Below are 18,023 nucleotides of genomic sequence, written 5' to 3'. Positions count from 1 at the left end.
AGAGAGGAGGGGGAGTTGCACGTTTGATCAGGGAAAACATCATGGCAGTACTGAGAGGGGATATATCCAAGAGTTTGGCCTCGGAGTCTATTTGGGTAGAACTGAGAAATAAGAAAGGGGAAATCACTTTGATAGGATTGTACTATAGGCCCCCAAATAGTCAGCAGGAAATTGAGGAACAAATATGTAAAGAGATTACAGATAGCTCCAAGAAAAATAGGATGGTACTCGTAGGGGATTTTAACTTTTCCAATATTGACTGGGACAGCCATAGTATTAGAGGGTCGGATGGAGAGGAATTTGTTGAGTGTATTCGGGTGGAATTTCTCATTCAGTATGTGGATGGCCCGACTAGAGAGGAGGCAAAACTTGACCTCCTCTTGGGAAATAAGGAAGGGCAGGTGACAGAACTGTTAGTGAGGGATCACTTTGGGACCAATGACCATAATTCTATTAGTTTTAAGATAGCCATGGAGAATGATAGGTCTGACCCAAAGGTTAAAATTCTAAGTTGGGGCAAGGCCAATTTTCATGGTATCAGGCAGGAACTTTCAAAAGTTAATTGGGGGAATCTGTGGGAAGGCAAAAGGAATGCCTGGTAGGTAGGAGGCTTTCGAAAGTGCGTTAACCAGGGTTCAGGGTAAACGCATTCCTCTTAGAGTGAAGGACAAGGCTGGTAGAAGTAGGGAACCCTGAATGACTCGGGATATTGAGGCCCTGGTCAAGAAGAAGAAGGAGACACCTGACATGCATAGGCAGCTGGGATCAAGTGAATCCCTTGAAGAGCATAGGGAGTAGAGTTAAGAGAGAAATCAGGAGAGCAAAAAGGGGAGACAAAATTGTTTTGGTGGGTAAGGCAAAGGAGAATCCAAAGAGTTTCTATAAATACATAAAGGCCAAAAGAGTAACTAGGGAGAGAGTAAGGCCTCTTAAGGATCAACAAAGTCATCTATGTGCGGATCCACAAGAGATGGGTGAGTTCCTAAATGGATATTCCTCTTCAGAATTTACTGTTGAGAACTGGGGGAAATAAATAGTGAGGTCTTGAGGACTGTACATGTAACAGAGAAGGAGGTGCTGGAAGTCTTAAAGCGCATCAAGTTAGATAAATCCCCAGGATCTGATGAAGTGTATTCCAGGACATTGTGGGAGGCTAGGGAGGAACTTACGGATCCCCTAGCAGAGATATTTGAACCATCAATAGTCACAGGTGAGGTGCCTGAAGATTGGAGGGTGGCAAATATTGTGCCTTTATTTAAAAATGGCCGCACGGAAAAGCCTGGGAACTACAGGCTGGTGAGCCTCACATCAGTGGTGGATAAATTGTTGGAAGGTATTTTGAGAGAGAGAGGATTTACAGGCATTTAGAGACAGCATGGCTTTGAGTGGAAAATCATGTCTCACAAGTTTGATTGAGTTTTTTGAAGGGGTAACCCAGAAGGCAGATGAGGACAGTGCAGTTGATGTTGTCTACATGGATTTTAGTAAGGCCTTTGACAAGGTACCACATGGTAGGTTGTTGCATAAGGTTAAATCTCGTGGGACCCAGGGGGAGGTAGCTAAATGGATACCAAATTGGCTCTTGACAGAAGTCAGAGGGTATTTTGTTTTTCAAACTGGAGGCCTGTGATCAGTGGTGTGCCTCAGGGATCAATGCTGGGTCCATTGTTATTTGTCGTCTATAATCTCATCCAAATCATTAATATAAGAGGCATGGTTGTAAATTTGCAGATGACGCCACAGTTCGTGGCATAGTGGACACTGAAGAAAGTTATCTCAAATTGCAATGGGATTTTGATCAATTGGGCCAGTGGGCTGATGAATGGCAGATGGAGTTTAATTTAGATAAAAGCGAGGTGATGCATTTTGGTAGATTGAACTAGGGCAGAACTTACTCAGTTAATGGTAGGGCAGTGAGGAGAGTTACAGAACAGAGATCTAGGGGTACAGGTTCATTGCTCCTTGAAAGTGGAGTCACAAATGGACAGAATGGTGAAGAAGGTATTTGGAATGCTTGGTTTCATCAGTCAGAACGTCGAATATAGGAGTTGGGACATCTTGTTGAAGTTGTACAAGACACTGGTAGGGCTACACTTGGAATACTGTGTGCAATTCTGGTCACCCTATTACAGAAAGGATATTATTAAACTACAAAGAGTGCAGAAGAGATTTACTAGGATTCTACTGGGACTTGATGGTTTGAATTATAGGGGGAGGCGGGATGGGCTGGGACTTTTTTCTCTGGAGTGTAGAAGGCTGAGGGGTGATCTTATAGAGGTGTATAAAATAATGAGGGGCCTAGATCAGCTAGATAATCAATATCTTTTCCCAAAGGTAGGGGAGTCTAAATCTAGAGAGTATAGGTTTAAGTTGAGAGGGTAGAGATACAAAAGGGTCCAGAGGGGCAATTTTTTTCACCCTTTTTTCAGAGGGTGGTGACTGTCTGAAACAAGCTGCCAGAGGTAGTCGTAGAGGCAGGTACAATTTTGTCTTTTAAAAAGTTTTTATATAGTTATGTGGGTAAGCTGGGTATAGAGGGATACGGGCCAAACACAGGCATTTGGGACTAGCTTAGGGTTTTAAAAAAAGGGTGGTATGGACAAGTTGGATTGAAGGGCCTATTTCCATGCTGTAAACCTCTATGACTCTGACTATAAACAACCTCAACAACTAATCATAGAATAGAACAGAATCATAGAATCCTTACAGTACAGAAGGAGGCCAATCAGCCCATCAAGGCTGCACTGAAAACAATCCCACCCTGTCCCTGTAACCCCACATTTACCCTGCTAATGGACTTGAAACTAGGGTCAATTTAGCGTGGCCAATCCACCTAACCCACACATCTTTGGACTGTGGGAGGAAACCCAGGCAGACATGGGGAGAATGTGCCACTGTGCTACCCCCTGTTTTTTTTTTGTATGTCTGGCTGGTTTGGTGTAGACGAATATCTTCCATGTTAGCCATGCACGGTGTTTTTGTTGCACAATGCGGAATGTCAGCACATCCATGCAGCTGAGAAGGAATATTGCTCTGAACCCTCTCTCAGAACCCAAACCACTCCATCTCACCAACCCACACTCCTTCACCCACACCTTGGGCAGCTCCCTGGTGCCAGATTCCCTGTAAGAAGTCTCACTACACCAAGTTAAAGTCCAACAGGTTTATTTGGTAGTAAACACCACTAGCTTTCAGGGCCTTGCCCCTTCGTCAGGCCAGTGAATGCTCCTGCTAAGCTGCAATTGCGGGGAATAAGCAGAGTTTGAAGATTTCTCACAGACAGCAGATGGCAGAATTATCCCTTCTTTACTCAGTCATGTTTACGTAAATCTTATTCATTCCAGTAAATTTCTAATGATTCTGACAATAAGAGCACTGTGAAACTGAGGCCCACAGGCCAGTAAGGTCATGCGTTTAATTCCCCGTTTGTGTGAGCTAATTCATCTCATAGCAACAGCAAGTTAACCTTTCAAACTCTCAAGCCCATTTCACTATTCAGTTGGAACATCTTTTTGGGCAGACATTGAACTGAGGTTTGCCCCCTAGGTGGACATCAGATCCAGGGCAGTTCTGCCAGATGTGCTAGGGCCAATATTTATCCTTCAATCAAGAGAATATCTGGTCATTATCACATTGCTGATTGTGGGATCTTGCTGTGCACGCATTGGCTGTTGCTTTTCCTACGTTGCAACAGGAGCGACACCTCAAAAAAAGCACTGCGTTGTTTGAGCAGTGCTTTTGGGTGTTCAGTCACCCTCGGGGTGTCTAATCCTTTTGAAACAGAAGCTTCTTTCTCTCTTTATTTCATTTCCCAAATTGTCTATAGAATTTGTCACTCTTCAGTGAATCCTGGCCAGCAGGGGGTGACACCGAGCCAGATGTCGGGACAGACCTTTCCTCCAAACCTGGCAAAAGGAGTTGAAATGTGTTCTGTTTGGGCCTCTTCTGACCACTATATTAACCTAGTAGCGGCTTCCCATACTGTGTGGAGTTTGCACATTCTCCCCGTGTTTGCGTGGGTTTCCTCCAGGTGCTCAGTTTCCTCCCACAGTCCAAAGATGTGTGAGTGAGGTGGATTCGCCATGATAAATTGTCCATTCGTGTCAGGGGGACTAGCAGGGCAAACAAATGGGGTTACAGGGATAGGAGAACTGGGTGGGGTTGTTGTTGGTGCAGGCTCGATGGGCTGAATGCCCTCCTTCTGCACTGTAGGGATTCTATAATTCAGATGAGTAAAGGCCCAGATAAAGAAGATGACTCGATGGAGTATTTTAAAGGAGAGATCGAGATGGAGACGTTTAGAATAATATCATTAGAATCCTACAGTGCAGAAAGAGGCCATTCAGCCCGTCAAGTCTGCACCGACCACAATCCCACCCAGGCCGATCCCACAACCCCAATATTTACTTTGCCAACCACCCCCCTGACGCTAAGGTCAATTTCACATGGCCAATCAACCTAGCCTGCACATCTTTAGACTGTGGGAGGAAACTGGAGCACCCGGAGGAAACCCATGCAGACATGGGGAGAATGTACAAACTTCACACAGACAGTCACCCGAGACCAGAATCAAACCCGGGTCGCTAACGCTGTGAGGCATCAGTGCTTGCCACTGTGCTGCCCATTTAGGATGAGGATGCCAAAACTTGGGGCATTGGCAATCAAAATTGGGGCCAGGATTGAAGGAGTGCAGAGATGTCAGTAGGAATGGAGAAGGTTAGTGTAGGAAGGAATGAGGGCAAGCAGGGATTGGAACAGAATGACTAGAACTTCAGAAGTGAAGCCTTGATAGGTCAACAGGCCCAGCATGTCCCTCCTGTGGTTTGCTGTCCAAAACTGAACACAGTTACTCCAGACAAGAGTTTAACCAGCACTCAACTGGTGTCACTTCCTTATCCCTCCTCCAAGGATGGTTAGCTGTGGAGAGATCTCTGCTCCAGTTTCTCTGGGAACAGAACTCAGATCAGTTTAGAGAAAATGTTTCTCTTGGGGAGGCGGTGGCACAGTGTTACTGTCACTTGATTCTTAATCCAGAGACCCAAGGGAAGTTCTGAGGACCTGAGTTCAAATCTCATCGTGGCAGGAATTTAAAAACTCAATAAAAGTCTAATGACCGTGAAACCATTGTCTACTGTTGTAAAAATCCAACTGGTTCACTAACATCCTTTTAAGGAAGTCCATGCCCAGTTTGGCCTACATGTGACTCCAGACCCCAAGCAATGTTTTCTTTTAAATGCCCTCTGAAATTGCCTAGTAAGCTACAAATAGAACAATAAGGAATGAAACTGGATGGGTCACATGGCATTGAGCCAGGCACCAGAGACTAGAACAGCAAACTCAGCCTTGTTGACCCTGCAAGGTCCTCCTTACTAACATCTGGGGGTGAGTGCCAAAATTGGGAGAGCTGTCTCACAAACTAGTCAAGCAACAGCCTGACATAGTCATACACAGGGAATTACACTGTCATAACTCGCTGTCAAGGCACAGTGCTTTTATTGCACAAAATAAAATAAAAACCACAAGCCTGTGGTGAACACAACAGGTCCCAGTCAGGGCTAAAAGATAATGGACCCTCTCAGCGTCTTGCTTTATACAGGGCTCGGTATGCGAGCTCCATCTGGTTAATTACCATTTCCCAGGGAGTTCGTATGGCGTCTGACAGAGATCAATCTGATTTCCCCATGCAAGTCAAGTGATAACCCATACCTTACAGATAATAGCCGGAATTCTCAGGTCTCGCACACCCCATCACTGCTGCTGACCAAAACGGAGATTTGGCCCTCAGCAATGGGGCCAGACAATCCCAGCAGCAGGCAAGGTCAGAATTCTAGGCAGTGGCTCAGGAGTCGCCATGATCATTTCTGGATACGTTCTGTCCCACGTCTGCGGGACAGACCCACCAGAAGTGGTGACGGCACAGTTGTATACAGTCAGGAGGGAGTTGCCCTCAACATCAACTCTGGACCCCATGAAGTCTCATGGCACCAGATCAAACATGGACAAGGAAACCTCCTGCTGATTACCACACACTGTCCCCTCAGCTGGTGAATCAGCTCCTCCATATTGACACCACTTCGGAGGAAGCACTGAGGGTGGCGGGTACAGAATGTACTCTGGGTGGGGACTTCAATGTCCATCACCAAGAGCGGCTCAATAGTTCCACCACAAACCGAGCTGGCTGGGTCCTAAAGGACATCGCTACTAGACTGGGACTGCGGCAGGTGGTGAGGGAACCAACAAGAGGGAAAATGTACTTGACCTCATCCTCACCAACCTGCCTGTTGCAGATACACCTGTCCATAACAGTATTGGTAGGAGTGACCATTGCACGGTCCCTGTGGAGACAAAGTCCTGTCTTCACATTGAGGATAGCCTTCATCGTGTAGTGGACACTGTCACCGTGATAAATGGGACAGACTTTGAACAGATCTAGCAACTCCAGGCTGGGCATCCATGAGGCCCTGGGGACCATCAGCAGCAGCAGAATTGCACTCAACCACAATCTGTAACCTCGTGGCCCGGCATATCCCCCACTCTACCATTACCACCAAACCAGGGGATCAACCCTGGTTCAATGGACAGTGCAGGAGGGCGTGCCAGGAGCAGCACCAGGCATACCTAAAAATGAGGTATCAACCTGCTGAAGCTCCAACACAGGGCAGCTTGTGTGCTTAATAGCAAGTGATAGAGTGAAGAGATTCCACAACCAACAGATCAGATCTAAGCTCTGCAATTCTTCCATATCCAGCCGTGAATGGTGGTGGACAATTAAACAACTCACTGGAGGAGGAGGCTTCACAAATATCCCCTTCCTCAATGATGGAGGAGCCCGGCACATCAGTATGAAAGCTAAGGCTGAAGCATTCACTACAGTCTTCAGTCGGAAGTGCCGAATGGATAATCCATCTCGGCCTCCTCCAGAGGTCCCCAGCATTTCAGATGCCAGTCTTCAGCCAATTTGATTCATTCCATATGATATCAAAAAATGGCTGAAGGCAATGGGCCCTGATAACATTCCGGCAACAGTACTGAAGACTTATGCTCCAGAACTTGCCACTCCCAGCTACAATACTGGTATCGACCTGTCAATGTGGAAAATTGCCCAGGTATGTGCTGAACACAAGAAACAGGATGAATCTAATCCAGCCAATTATTGCTCCATCTGTGTTCTCCATCAGTAAAGTGATGGAAAGCTCCCTCTACACTGTCCCCCATCAAACACCCCCAGGACAAGTACAGCACGGGGTTAGATACAGAGTAAAGCTCCCTCTGCACTGTTGCATTAATGGTTGTACAAAGGTGAATCTGGCCCCCCGATGTGAATTAACGAATATGGGAGTCGGATCACACTGAGGCAGGATAGGACAGGCAGATTTCCTTCCCTCAGGGACATTAATGAATGATAAAAGCAAATAACTGTGGATGCTGGAATTTGAAACAAAAACAGAAAATGCTGCAAAATCTCAGCAGGTCCGACAGCACCTGTGGAGTGAGAATAGAATCAACGTTTTGAGCCTAAATAACCTTTGGGTCATCCAGACTCTCAATGTTGGCTCTATTCTCTCCCTACAGATACTGTCAGACTAGCTGAGATTTTCCAGTATATTCTGTTTTTGTAATCATGAATGAGTCGGGGTTTCATGACAGTTCACCAGCTTCTTGACTTAACCCACATATTACCACATTGATCAAATTCAGTAAGTGCTGAGATTTAAACTCGGTAAACAAAAGATGCAGCTGAATGCTTGGAGCTTCCTGGAAGAGTCACCAAGGAGGGCAATTAGCAGAAACTCGCCACGGTGATGCAGTCACTCTGTATTGGGACAAGCTTTCCATGTGAACGATTGCTGAAAGTTTCACTACATTGTTAGCAAATTAATTTTGTTGATGTGTTTATGTGGCATCAAAGTGGTCGTGGGATCATTTGGATCTACTGGAGAGGGTATGTGTGGCCTCAGTTTAACATCTCATCCAACTGGATGCCATGCACTATGTTGCTAAAGAGTGAGGAGATCTTGCTGTTATTCTCTGTCAGTATCAATCCCTCAATCAATGTGTCAATGTGCAAATTAGCAGCAATGAGCCATTTAGCACTTCGAGCTTACTTCATCATTTGATAAGACCATAGCTGCCCTAATTGTGGCCTCAACTCTCCATTGCTTTCTATTCCTGACATCCTTTGTCTCCCTTATCACGAATCTATTTAACTCAGCCTTAGAAGTATTCCAGGAGCTAGCCCAGAGACTAATGTCCTCTGAGAGAAAAAATTTTCTTTAATCACCACCTTAAATAAAAGGCAACTTATTTTTATACTTCTCCCCCCACCCCCCTGACCCCAGGGTTCTAGTCTCTCCCATAAATGGAAACCTCCTTTCAGCATCCACCCTGTCAAGTCCCCTCAGGGTTTTTTATGTTTCAGTAAGGTCCCATCTCATTTGTTAGGGACCCAGATCAGAACCCCGGGGTATTTTATGAAGCCAGAGTTGACTCCAACATTTTTCTATTCTGGCATTAATATGAGGAAAGGACGCTTCACTCCGTTGACAAATTGGGGTCTTTTATCAAAATATTCAAGGCACAGTTTAAATATAACTCTAACAAAATGAAACAGCTTAACTTTTAAACAGTTGAATAATCATTAAAAAATGAAAAGAAACAACTCAAATTTGTAACTTATCACTATACATTCCTCTTTGAATCTGTATGAGGAATGGTTGAGGACTCTGGATCTGTACTCATTGGACTTTAGAAGGGTGAAGGATGTTTTTATTGAAACTTACAGGATATTGCGAGGCCTGGATAGAGTGGATGTGGAGAGGATGTTTCCACCAGTAGGAAAAACTAGAACCAGAAGGCTAAAGGGAACATCCTTTAAAACAGAGATGAGGAGGAATTTCCTCAGCTAGAGAATGGTGAATCTGTGGAACACTTTGCTTCAGAAGGCTATGAAACTAAACCAGCACAAGATCCTTGCCACATTACCATATGACCCTGCATAGCAAAACCCATTCCTTTAATCAAAAAACCCTAGGGGACCTTTTCATCTCCAAACAAAAATCCATTAGCTCTATCTTACACAAAAACTACATGGCTCAAATGAGTAACCATCCTGCTTCTCCTAGCATCTGAGCTGCATGTTTCCCAGATAGCATAGTATCATTACACATTCTTCTAATCTCTGATTGACACAAGTCCAGTCTGTGCAACCTTTCCTCACAAGACAATTTCTTCATCCCAAGACTGAGTCAAATTAACCTTCTCTGAACTGCTTCTAATGCAATTATATTCTTTCTTAATTATGGAGTCTCAATGTGGTTTAACCAATGCCCATTACAAAACATCATTATTTCTCCATTCTCCTTATTATAAATGACAACATTCTACTTTCCTTCCTAATCACTTGCTGTACCTGCAAACTAACTTTTTGTAATTGATGTACCAGGACCCCCAGATCCCTCTGTACCACTGAGATCAGGAATCTCTCTCCAGTTAAATAAAATGTTACTTTTCTATTCTTCTGCCAAAGTGGATAAGTTCACATCTTCCCACATTATTCTCCACTTGCCAAATTTCTGTCCATTCACCCAACCTATCTATACGCCTTTTCGGATTCCTTCTGTTATCTTCACCATCTGCTTTCCTACCCATCTCTGTATCTTAAACAAGTTTAGCTACCACACATTTGATTCCTTCATCCAAGTCATTTTATACAGATTATAAGTAGTTGATGAATTCCATAGATTCACCACTGTCTGGCTGAAGAAATTCCTCCTCTTCTCAGTTCTATAGGGTTGTCCCTTTACTCTGAGGCTGTGTTCTCAAATCCTAGTCTCTCCGAATAATGGAACCATCTTTCCCACCATCCACTCTATCCAGCCCTTTCAGTATTTTGTAAGTTTCAATGAGATCCCCCCTCACCCTTTTAAACTCCATTGAGTACAGACCCAGAGTCTTCAAATGCTCCTCGTACATCAAGCTTTTCATTCCTGGGATCATTCTCGTGGATCTCTTCTGGACCCTCTCCAAAGCCAGCACATCTTTCCATAGATACGGGGCCCAAAATTGCTCATAAATACGGCCTGACCGGGGCCTTAAAGCCTCAGCAGTACATCCCTGCTTTTGTATTCTAGTCCTATCGAAATGAATGCTAACATTGCATTTGCTTTCCTAACTACCAACTCAACCTTAAGAGAATCCGGGATCTTATCAGAATCCAGGGAAGTTTGGAAAATTACAAACAATGAATCTACTATCTCTGCAACCACTCCTTTAAGAAGCTGGAATTGAAGTCCAGCAGGTTCTGATAACTGGTCAGCCTTTAGTCCAAATCATTTTCTCAACTATTCCCCTACAGATTGTAATCATCTTAAGTTCCTCCATACCTTTCACCCCTTGGTTTGTAGATGTTACTGGGATCTTCTGTCGTAAAGACAACCATAAAATATGCGGTCAACATAACTGCCATTTGCTTATTTCTGTCCATTACTGTTATTAATAACACCACTGAATTGGGCCATTTATTTCATTGGTGTTTGCGGGATCTTGCTATGTGCAAATTGGCTCCCGCTCCTCCTATATTACAAACAGGCAACTCTTCACTGATTGATATAGGTTGTAAATAGTTGATGCTTCAGCCTGTGGTTACAGCCCATCACCCCCATAATAATCCATTCATCATCCTGAGAAATCTTGGGGTGTCTAATTCTTTTGAAATGGAACTTGTTTTCTCTCTCTCTTCCATTTCTCGATTCATCTTACAGAATTTATTGCCCTACAATGAATCCTGGCCAGTTCTGTTTCAGAACAAACGTCCCTGTTCTGCTGCCTGAGGCTTCTTTGCTCACATCCCCAGCCTGACTGTGATCCGCACTCCCACCTACACTGCAGCACCAGTCAAGGCCTGTCTATTGATTGACTTTGCTGCCTAATTTGAAGCCTTGGGGATTCTTCTGAGAAACACTGGTGCTGTTGTCTTGAGCAATTAATTGCAAGGAACCCCCACCGCCCCCAGGACTGAAGGCGATTAGACAGCAGCTGAACTAATGTGCGCGCTCCAATCTAGGTCCAGCATGCTGATGAAGACTGATACTAAACTGTCACGCGCCTGACATCTGCAGCGAGACCATAGTCGAGCTTCATGAGGCTAATTGCACCGAGCTGCTGTCAGCAATCTTGCCATTTTCACTTGACAGCAGTCACTATATTAAACATTATCTGGTTACCAAGCACCGGGGAGTTAATCTGCTCTGCAGTCAGCTTTGAGAAGATCAATTCTCCCAGAGCTTCCTGGCTGTTTGGTTTCTGACTTGATTTATGTTATTCTCCTCTCTCCTTCACACTTTAATTAAATGGCTTTTAATCTCTCGACACTTACTGTGATTGTTCTGAAACTCTGTTCCAGCCACATCTCAAATACGAATGATTACAGATGGATTTTGAGTTTGCCGTGTGGGTTTGTAGGACGTGTCATTAACTTTTCCCTTCCCCTCGAAGGACTCTTACTCGAGCGGGACTGATCTGTGGGTGGGTGGGTGGTGGGTGTGTGCAGGTGGTCTAGGTCCTGGGGAACTCTCCCATACCCCAATCATCGACGTTTCTTCCGTTACCTTTGCAAGTCCGCTCCGACTCTCACCAACTTTTACAGATGGACCATAGAAAGCATTCATTCTGGTTGTATCATAGCTTGGTATGGCTCCTGCTCTGCCCAAGACTACAAGAAACTATAAAGTGTTGTGAACAAAGCCCAGTCCATCACTCAAACCAGCCTCCCATCCATTGACTCCGTCTACACTTCCGGCTGTCTTGGCAAAGCAGCCGGCATAATTTAGGACCCCACTCACCTTGGACGTTCTCTCTTCCACCTTTTTCCATCAGGATAAAGGTATATAAGTCTGTGATCACGTACCAACCGACTCAAGAACATCTTCTTCCCTGCTACTGTCAGACTTTTGAACGGACCTATTTTACATTAAGTTGATCTTTCTCTACACCCTAGCTATGACTGTAACATTACGTTCTGCACTCTCTCCTTTCTTTCTCTGTGCATGGTATGCTTTGTTGCAAGAAACGATACTTTTCACTGTATACTAATTTCAGACATTGAGTCTCCCTCCCCTCTCCTTACCTAGTGCCCATTCAGTTGCCCAGTTGCTCTTGGTGTCTGCTGTTGCTCAGTGGGCAGGGCTCTAATCTGAGTCATTGGGTTGTGGGTTCAGGCCCCACTCCCGAGACCTGAGCACAAAATCCAGGCTGACCTCTCCAAATGCAGTGCTGTGTGAGTGCTGCATTGTTGGTGGTGCCATTTTGACATTGAATCAAGGCCGCATTTGCTCCCCTCTGATGCAGGTAAAGGTATCTCTTTCGCAGTTTGACAGAGATCAGACTGGGAGGCTTGAACCTGAGTCTATTACTGCGTTGTGACAGTGAGTCTGTTGGTTTCTGCTCTCTCCGTTTTGACAAGTTGAGGTCAGTCAGTTGAGTCCGTGGAGTAAACATCAGGGGAGCTAACGGCCTGGTGGGACAATCGCCAGACTATTAGTTTAGAAACTCAGCTCACGAGCTGGGGACTTTAAATCCAATTAAAAATATCTGGAATTAAGAATCTACTGATGATCATGAAACTATTATTGATTGCTGAAAAAACCCATCTGGTTCATTAATGTCCTTACCGCGTCTGGCTTAAATTTTCTCAGTATCTGTGTGGGTTTCCTCCGAGTGCTCCGGTTTCCTCCCACACTCCAAAGATGTGCTGATGAGGTTGATTGGCCATGCTAAAATTGACCTTTGGTGTCAGCGGGATTAACAGGGTAAATACATTGGATTGCGAGGAAAGGGCCTCAATGGGATTGTGGTCAGTGCAGGCTCGATGGGCCAAATGGCCTCCTTCTGCACTGCAGGGATTCTATGTGACTCCAGAGCCACAACAATGTGGTTGGCTCTCAACTGCTTTCGGACAACAAGGGGTGGGCAATAAATGCTGCATAGCCGTGTCCCACAAAGAAAAATCAAATTTCAAATACACGGAAAGACTCAACTATTGTCACAGTTCCCTGGCTGGACTCCTTCCTTCCACTATCTCTAAACTTGAGTTCATTTAAAACTCTTCTGCCCGTATCCTAACTCGCACCGACTCTTTTTTAGCCACCACCCACCCTTCAGGTTAACCTGTATCGGCTCCTGGCTCAACAATGTGTGGATTTTAAAATTTTATTCAGGATAGTAGGGGATTATTTCAAACAGCTATGCTTTCCTCTTATCACCCACCAGAAAACACAAGTATTTTGGGTTTATTTTCTTTAACAGTAAGCGGTGCAGTATTTTCCCCAACATTGCTGTGTAGTGTGAGCCAATCCCACAGCAAACTCCAATTAGGATTAACTCAGAGGGTTAGTTTATTTTTCATTTACACATTCCAAACCCGTGAAGAGGAATTTTAACAACGGCCCTCTCCACATTCACACGGTAAAGGGAAAGACAGAAAGAGAAGGAGGTTCCATTGTACAAGGATCACTGAGAAAAATAAATATTAATTCAGGTGAGTGTTAGAGTCCAATGAAGAAGTCTCTCACACTGGCATTCGATGGATGGCTGTCTGGAGACCAGCGGTGTAAAATTCACTTTTCGGGTGGTATTGATGCCACCAGATGAAATGGGCATTCGGGTTCAGTTGGTTCTGCAGCCAACAGTACCATAAGACAAAGGAGCAGAATTAGGCCACTTGGCCCATTGAGTCTGCTCCACCATTCAATCATGACTGAAATTTTTCTCATCCCCATACTCCAGCCTTTTCCCCATAACCCCTATACCCTTTATTAATCAAGAACTTAAAGATACTCAATGATCTGACCTCCACAGCCTTCTGCGGCAAACAGTTCCACAGATTAACCACTTTCTGGCTGAAGAAATTCCTCCTCTTTTCTGTTTTAAAGGATCGTCCCTTTAGCCTGAGGTTGTGCCCTCTGGTTCTAGATTTTCTTACTGATGGAAACATCCTCTCCATGTCCATTCTATCCCAGGCCTCACAGTATCCTGTAAGTTTCAGTAAGATCCCTCCTCATCCTTCTAAGCTCCAAGTACAGACCCAGAGTCCTCAACCATTCCTCATACGACAAGATCTTCATTCCAGGGATCATTCTTGTGAACCTCCTCTGGACCCTTTCCAAGGCCAGAGCTTCATTCCTTAAATATAGGGCCCAAAACTGCTCACAATACTCTAAATACTGCCTGACCAGAACCTTATACAGCCTCAGAAGTACATCCCTGCTCCTGTATTCTAGCCCTCTCGGCATGAATGCTAACATTGCATTTGCCTTCCTAACTGCCGATTGAACCTGTACATTAACCTTCAGAGAATCACGAACAATGACTCCCAAGTCCCTTTGTGTTTCTGATTTCCTAAGCATTTTCCCATTTAGAAAATGGTCTACGCCTCCATTCCACCTTCCAAAGTGCATAACCTCACACTTTTTCACATTAATTTCTATTTGCCAGTTATTTGCTCACTCTCCTCACCTGTTCAAGTCCTTCTGCAGCCCTCCTGCTTCTTCAATACTACCTGTCCCTCTACATATCTTTGTATCATCTGCAAAGTGCAGTGCCTTCCCTTCCTTCTTTCAAATCATTAATGTATATTGTGAAAAGTTTGTGGTGCCAGCACTGACCTCTGAGGCAAACCACTCGTCATCGGCTGTCATCCTGAAAAAGGCCCCTTTATCCCCACTCTCTGCCTTCTGCCAGTCAGCCAATCCTCTATCCATGCCAGGATCTTACCCTTAACACCATGGGCTCTTAACTTATTTAACAGTCTCCTATGCGGCACCTTGTCAACGGCCATTTGGAAATCTAAATAAATCACGTCCACTGGTTCTCCTTTATCTAACTTTCTTGTTACCTCCTCAAAGAACTCTAACAGACTTGTCAGACGTGACCTCCCCTTGACAAAGCTGTGTTGACTCAGTCCTACTTTATCACACACTTCCAAGTACTCTATGATCTCTTCTGTAATAATGGACTCTAAAATCTTGTCAATGACTGATGTCAGGCTAACCGTCTGCTGCCTCCCTCCCTTCTTAAACAGTGGCGTTACATTAGCTACTTTCCAGTCATCTGGTACCCTCCCTGCCTCCAGTGATTCCTGAAAGATCACCACCAATGCCTCCACAATTTCCTCAGGAAATTTCCTTGGAACACTGGGGTGTAGTTCATCCAGTCCAGGTGATTTATCCACCTTCAGATCTTTCAGTTTCTCTAGAACCTTATCCTTAGTGATGGCCGGTACGATGTTGTGGGCATCACAGAGAAGGAGATCAGGGCTGGAATCTAAATATCCAAGGATAAGTGTCCTATCGGAAGGACAGGCAGATGGGCAAAGGGATGGGGTTGCATTGTTAGTAAGGAATGAAGTTAAATTGATAGCAAGAAGTGATATAGAATCTCTGTGGGTAGAGTTGAGGAATGGCAAAAGACCCTGATGGGAATTATTTACAGGCCCCCTAGTGGTAATCAGGATGTGGGGCAGAAAATAAGCCAGGAAATAGAAAAAGCATATAAAAAAGGCAATACTACAATAATGATGGGGGACTTCAATGTGCAGGTGGACTGGGAAAAATCAGGTAGGTAGTCTTCCATCTTAATTGTCTGTGTTCAGCAGAAAAGTCCAGTTAAAGAATAAGAAACAGTAATAAGGATACAGTTTTAAAATTGTACTGGGTTGGAGTTTCTGTCAGAGGAACACAACAATTTTCGTCATCATACTTGGCCTCCTGCCTCCCTATCTCTGGAATCTCTCCAACCCGACAACCTCCCAAGATCTCTGCGCTCCCCCAATTCTGACCTCTTGCTCAATCATCCCAGACAGTAATTATTCCACTGAGCATCTCTCCTTCAGCTGTCAGGGCCGTTCGCTGTGGATTTCCCTTCCTATATTGTTTGCCTTTCTACCTCTCTCACTCCTGAAAATATTCTTCTTTGTCCCAATAACTCCTCATGGCTGGGTGTGACATTTTGTTTGATTATGCTCCTGTGAAACATCTTGGAATAGTTAACACACTAAAGGTGCCATACAAATGCACATTGCTGTCAAAGAACAAAGAATGTTATAGCACCGGAACAGGCCCTTTGGCCCTCCAAGCCTGCGCTGACTATGCTGCCCTAAACCCCCTGAACTAAAACCCCCTACCCTTCCATAGACCGTATCTCTTCATTCCAACCCTATTCATGTATTTGTCCAGAAGCCTCCGAAAAGTCACTATCGTATCAGCTTCCACTACCTCCCCTGATAGCGAGTTCCAGGCACCCACCTTCCTCTGTGTAAAAAAAAACTTACCTCGTACATCTCCTTTAAATCTTGCCCCTCGCACCTTAAACCTATGCCCCATAGTAATTGACTCTTCCACCCTGGAAAAAGCTCCTGACTATCCACTCTGTCCATGCCTCTCATATTCTTGTAGACTTCTATCGGGTTGTCCCTCAACCCCTGTCGGTCCTGTCAGAACAAACCAAGTTTCTCCAACCTCTCCTCATAGCTAATGCCCTCCATACCAGGCAACATCCTGGTAAATCTTTTCTGTATCTCTCCAAAGGCTCCACATCATTCTGGTAGTGTGGCAACCAGAATTGAACACTATATTCCAAGTGCAGCCTAACTAACATTCTATAAAGCCGCAACATGACTTGCCAATTTTTAAACTCAGTGCCCTGACCAATGAAGGCAAGCATGCTGTATGCCTTCTTGACTGCCTTCTCCACCTGCATTGTCACTTCCAGTAACCTGTGTACCTGTACACTCAGATCCTTCTGCCATTAATACTCTTGAGAGTTCTGCTATTTACTATATATTTCCTATCTTCATTAGTCCTTCCAAAATGCATTACCTCACATTTGTCCAGCTTAAACTCAATCTGCCATCTCTCCGCCCGAGTCTCCAACCAATCTGTATCCTCTGATGGCCCTCATCACTATCCACAAATCCACCAACCTTTGTGTCGTCCACAAGCTTACTAATCAAATCGGTTACATTTTCTTCCAAATTATTTATACACATGACAACAGCAAAGGTCCCAGCACTGATCCCTGAGGAATGCCACTTGTTATAGCCCTCCATTCAGAAATGCACCCTTCCATTGCTATCCTCTGCCTTCTTTGACTCACCTCACTTCAGCACCTCACTGTACCGCAAGCCCACAGACAATCTCACAATGCTCCACTTCTCCAGTTTCCACCCTAAACATGTTAAAGAAGCCATTCCCTATGGACAAGCCCTCCGTATACACAGGATTTGCTCAGATGAGGAGGATCGTGACAGACACCTCCAGACCCTGAAAGATGCCCTCATAAGAACAGGATATGGTGCTCGACTCATAGATCGGCAGTTCCGATGCGCCACAGCGAAAAACCGCACCGATCTCCTCAGAAGGCAAACACAGGACACAGTGGACAGAGTACCCTTCGTCGTCCAGTACTTCCCCGGAGCGGAGAAGCTACGACATCTTCTCCGGAGTCTTCAACATATCATTGATGAAGACGAACATCTCGCCAGGGCTATCCCCACACCCCCACTTCTTGCTTTCAGACAACCACACAACCTCAAACAGACCATTGTTCGCAGCAAACTACCCAGCCTTCAGGAGAACAGTGACCACAGTACCACACAACCCTGTCACAGCAACCTCTGCAAGACATGCCGGATCATCGACATGGATACCATCATCACACGTGAGAATACCATCCACCAGGTACATGGTAAATACTCTTGCAACTCGGCCAACATTGTCTACCTGATACGTTGCAAGAAAGGATGTCCCGAAGCATGGTACGTTGGGGAGACCATGCAGACGCTACGACAACGGATGAATGAACATCGCTCGACAGTCACCAGGCAAGACTGTTCCCTTCCTGTTGGCGAACACTTCAGTGGTCACGGGCATTCAGCCTCTGACCTTCGGGTAAGCATTCTCCAAGGCGGCCTTCACGACACACGACAGCGCAGAGTCGCTGAGCAGAGACTGATAGCCAAGTTCCGCACA

The 18,023-nt window shown here is 45.0% G+C and overlaps 1 protein-coding gene across 1 annotated transcript in view; it reads left to right on the top strand.

The window, feature by feature from the left end:
- The window catches only part of LOC145358806 (3',5'-cyclic-AMP phosphodiesterase 4C-like), a 307,845-nt gene that overhangs the window by 19,037 nt on the left and 270,785 nt on the right, over positions 1 to 18,023 (top strand). The window lies entirely within an intron of this gene.

Source organism: Carcharhinus amblyrhynchos, chromosome 26 (assembly GCF_965287045.1).
Source record: "Carcharhinus amblyrhynchos chromosome 26, sCarAmb.v2.hapA, whole genome shotgun sequence".
In the NCBI taxonomy this organism is placed as follows: Eukaryota; Metazoa; Chordata; class Chondrichthyes; order Carcharhiniformes; family Carcharhinidae; genus Carcharhinus; species Carcharhinus amblyrhynchos.
Note: the sequence above shows the minus strand (reverse complement) of the source record. Positions and strands in the feature narration are given on the sequence as shown.